Raw genomic sequence first — 4,767 nt, forward strand, 5'->3', positions numbered from 1 at the left:
TGGAGGTCCCCGCGGTAGAATCGGGAGTCCAGGAGGTGGTGGACCTGGTATTCCTCCTCGTCATCGACCAGGACAGGAGGCGGCGGCGCTGGAGGTGGCGGTCGGATGGGATCCAGTGGTGTAGCAGGAACAAGGAAGACTGGGTGGATGCGGAGGGTGGACGGCAGCTGTAGCCGGAAAGCAGTGGGGTTGATTTGGTCCATGATCAGGTAAGGTCCCGTGAAGTGAGGGTCCAGCTTGCGAGACCGGCCAGGCTGAAGCAGGTAACGGGTGGAGAGCCAGACGTGGTCCCGGGCTTCAGTGGGGGCCCCACCTGCTTTCGGTTGGCGGCTGGTATTCCTCCTCGTCATCGACCAGGACAGGAGGAGGTGGCGCTGGAGGTGGCGGTCGGATGGGATCCAGTGGTGTAGCAGGAACAAGGAAGACTGGGTGGATGCGGAGGGTGGCCGGCAGCTGTAGCCGGAAAGCAGTGCGGTTGATTTGGTCCATGATCAGGTAAGGTCCCGTGAAGTGAGGGTCCAGCTTGCGAGACCGGCCAGGCTGATGCAGGTAACGGGTGGACAGCCAAATGTGGTCCCCGGGCTTCAGTGGGGGCCCCACCTGCTTTCGGTTGGCGGCTGTCTTGTAGGCCTCTTTAGCCTGTTGGAGCTGCTCTCGGAGCAAGTCCTGGAGAGCCCAGAGTTCCTGCAGGTGCGCATCAGCAGCAGGGACTGCTGTGGGGGGCAGGACTGCAGGGAAGAAGTGAGGGTGGTAACAAATGGGGTATGTTGCGTGGATGCATGTACGGCATTGTTGTAGGCAAACTTGGTCAGGGGTAGCAAGGTGGCCCAGTCATCCTGCTGGTAGCTGGTGTTATAATGCAGGTATTGTTCCAGTGTGGCGTTGGTGTGTTCAGTTTGCCCATCCGTTTGAGGATGGTATACTGAGGACAAATGCACCTGGGTGCCTAAGCTGGAGTGCAGGACTTGTCAGAATCGGGAGGTGAACTGGGGGCCTCGGTCTGAGATCAAGTGTGCCGGGAGCTCGTGCAGGTGGAAGATGTGCTGGAGGTTAAGCTGGGCTATTTCAGGAGCTGCGGGTGGCTTGGGACATGGAACAAAGTGAGCTATCTTGGTGAGGAAGTCCACCATCACCAGGATGCAAGTGTGCCCCTTGGACCTGGGGAGCTCGGTGATAAAGTCCAGGGAGACGGTGTCCCAGGGTCCTGCAGGCATGGGTAGGGGATGCAAAAGCCCTGGGGTCTTCGCCGGTACATCCTTGGCCCGCCAGCAGACCTTACAGGAACCAACATAGCAGGCCCGGATGCGAGACCACCAGAACTCATGCATGAGCAGGTGCAGGGTCTTATGTTGGCTGAAGTGCCCCGCAGGAGGGGAATCGTGGGTCAGGCAGAGCATGTCGGTCCGGGGGGGGGGTCCTGGAGGCACGTATAGGTGCCCACGGTGCAGGAGGACACCTTGGCGGGTAGACAGGTCCCCAGGAAGGCCATCTTGCACTTCCACGTGGCGTTGCTGAGCACAGGGATCTTGGGCCTGCCTGGCCTGGATGTCTGCAGCCAAGGTCAGGTGAGTCATGGTGGCAGCGAAGACCGAGGGTGCAAGGATGAGCCCAGTTGGGGTCTCCTCCATTAGAGGCACAGTGTACTCTGGTTTTTGGGAGAGGGCGTCCGCTTTCCAGTTCTGGTTCTGCGGGATGTAGGTAATCCAGGAGTCAAACCAGGAAAAGAAGAGGAACCACCAAATCTGACGCTGGGTGAGGCGTTGAGCAGTCTGTAGATGTTCCAGGTTCCGGTGGTCAGTCAGGACCTGAACGGGGTGGCAGGCCCCTTCAAGGTGATGCTTCCAAACCTCGAAGGCGGTCTTGATGGCCAGGAGTTCCCACTCCCAGATGGTGTAGTTGTGCTCTGCGGGCGTCAGCTGCCGTGAGTAGTATGCACAGGGTTGTAGCAGCTGGGAGGGGTCCTCCCTCTGGGATAGCAATGTGCCGAGGGCCACGCTGGAGGCGGTCTCTACTGTGAACGGCAGCTGCGGGTCTGAGTAATGCAGGAGCGGCTTAGTGGTGAAGCAGGTTTTCAGGGTGGTGAAAGCATGGTCTGCCTCTGGAGTCCAGTGAAATGGCTCTTTGGGCCAGAGGAGCTGGGTCAGAGACGTGGTTACGTCGGCATAGGCAGTGATGAACTGGCGGTAATAATTGGAAAAGCCAAGGAACCGATGTATGTCCTTGCGGTTTCGTGGTGTCTGCCAGGTCAGGACCACCTTGATTTTGTTCTGGTCCATCCGAGTCCCACAGGGTTAGATGATGTGGCCAAGGAACTTGATTGCTGTTAAGTTGAAGGCACAGTTCTCTAGCTTGGCGTAGAGACCATGCTCGCGCAGGCATTGCAGGACCTGGTGGACATGCCCTGCATGCTGGGTGGGGCTTTGGGAATAAATTAAAATGTCATCTAAATAAATGATCACACAGTGGTTGAGCAGGTCACGGAAGATGTCATTCATCAGCCTTTGGAAGACAGCAGGGGCATTGGTCAGGCCGAAGGGCATCACGAGATAATTGTACTGGCCATAGCGGGTCCCGAAAGCCATCTTCCATTCATCTCCTGTGTTGCTACGCCTCCGCCCTGTCTCATTTGACTGTCCCTTTTAAATAAGTTGTACCCCTGAATCCTAATATTCCAGTTGTGAGTGTCATCCCACCAAGTTTCAGTAAGGCCTATTATGGCATAGTCTCCTTCCTTTATTAGGACTTCCAGTTCCTCCTGTTTGTTTCCCATACTCTGTGCACTAGTGTAGAGACATCAGAATCCATGTTTTATGCATCCCAAGAGTTTAGTTTCCATACATACCTGCAAGTTAACATTACCTAGAGTATGCACCACTCTGCAAATCTTTAGTGTTCTTATCCCCAGTTTCTGGCATCATATGAGGCTTTGAATTATTGTCTCGCTCCCTCATACAATTTAGTTTAAAGCCCTCCCTATTAGGTTAGCAAGGCTGTTACCAAACACCCTTTTCCCTACTGCTGTAAGGTGCAAACCATCTCCTGATCAAAGGCCACCATCTCGAAAGCATAAGCCATGGTCCAGAAATCCAAATCTTTTCTGATGACACCATCGATGTAGCCAGTCGTTTATCTGAAGTCTTCTTTCTCATCCTAAGCCATGGCCTTTAACAGGAAGAACTGATGAGAACACAACCTGTGCGCTCAGCTCCTTCACCTTCTGATCCAGAGCTACATAGTCTTTTCTAATATGTTTAGGGCTATGATGGGCAGTATCATTTGTTCCCATTTGGATCAGCAAGAAAGGATAATAATCTGTGGGCTTGATAAGTCTTCCAGTCCTTTCTGTCACATCCTGGATGCCTGCACCCGGCAGCCAGCAGACCTCTCGGGATGACAAGTTCGGTTGGCACACCTTGGGCTCCACCTCTGAGCAAGGAGTCTCCAATTACCACCACCTTCCTCTTCCTATATTGGGGAGCAGAAGCTACAGGCTTCTTATCCACAGGATCCTGAGAAACTTTCTTCAAGCTTCATGGAGGCTGGGGGACGTACCTCTTGTTCCAATGGTTCAGAATCAGTTACTGTGGGGAGATCCTGGAACCTATTGCTGAGCATCAGAGGCTCAGAACATCTCCTGATTTTCTTGCTCCTTCAGGTTACATTTTTTTCATGAACCCTCCTGCATTGGGTTCTCTTCCAATTGCTGAGATACCACTTCCTCTTCCTCCTCTTGTCCTTTAAAGAACACTTCATGGGTTCTGTCAAGAAAATCCTCACCTTTCTTTATACACTGCAGTGTGGACAATCGTGCCTGCAGTTCCTGTATCTTCTCCTCCAGCAGGGCTACTAACTTACACTTGCTGCAAGTGCAATTGCTGATACTCTCAGGTAGAAATACAAACATCCTACAGTTCCTCAGTGGAACAGGCTTCCTTGGGAGGTGGTGGGCTCTCCTTCCTTGGAGGTTTTTAAAACAGAGGCTAGGTGGCCATCTGACAGCAATGCGGATCCTGTGAATTTAGGGGGAGGCATTTGTGAATTTCCTGCATTGTGCAGGGGGTTGGATTAGATGATTCTGGAGTAACCTTTCAACTCTATGTTTCTAAACCGCCACCATGATGCAGAAACTAACATTTCTTGCCCCTCCTGCCTGCCACAGGAATCTTTTGTGGGTGACCTTCTGTTATCTTTGTGTCAGGTCTGGGGACTACTTTCAATAATAACTACTTCCCATGGAATTAGGATAAGCGTTTATTGTAAGACAGCATCATGGACACTGTCAGAGCCGATGTCCGAGCTGGGTACAGCTGCAGGTGTGCAAGATATATACTTTCGTCATGGCCGTTACAAACACGCCTTTTGTTTTAGGTGCGAGATTATTTCAAAAGCAAAAGCCTGCACAAAATAATTCAATTTACTTCTCACACTACAAAGCAACATATATAATCATCATGAGATAACACATCGGAGTTACCTTGAAGGCCAGGCTGAGAAGGAGTGAACTGATCTCCCTTGTGGGTCACTTGAGTTTCGGTTTCTTCTAGACAAAGCAAACACACAAGGATTTACACTGAAAATAATAATGGCAAGGGATTTTGACACTTTGGACAGTTTTATTACAGATTGCTTTTGGCTCATGTAGTTTCAATTTTTAGATAGATCCAGGTGGGCGGCTGTGTTGGTCTGAAGCAGTAGAACAAAGCAAGAGTCAAGTTGCACCTTTAAGACCGGCAAAGTTTTATTCAGAACGTAAGCTTTCATGTGCCA

The sequence above is a fragment of the Heteronotia binoei genome, chromosome 2 (genome assembly GCF_032191835.1).
Source record: "Heteronotia binoei isolate CCM8104 ecotype False Entrance Well chromosome 2, APGP_CSIRO_Hbin_v1, whole genome shotgun sequence".
In the NCBI taxonomy this organism is placed as follows: Eukaryota; Metazoa; Chordata; class Lepidosauria; order Squamata; family Gekkonidae; genus Heteronotia; species Heteronotia binoei.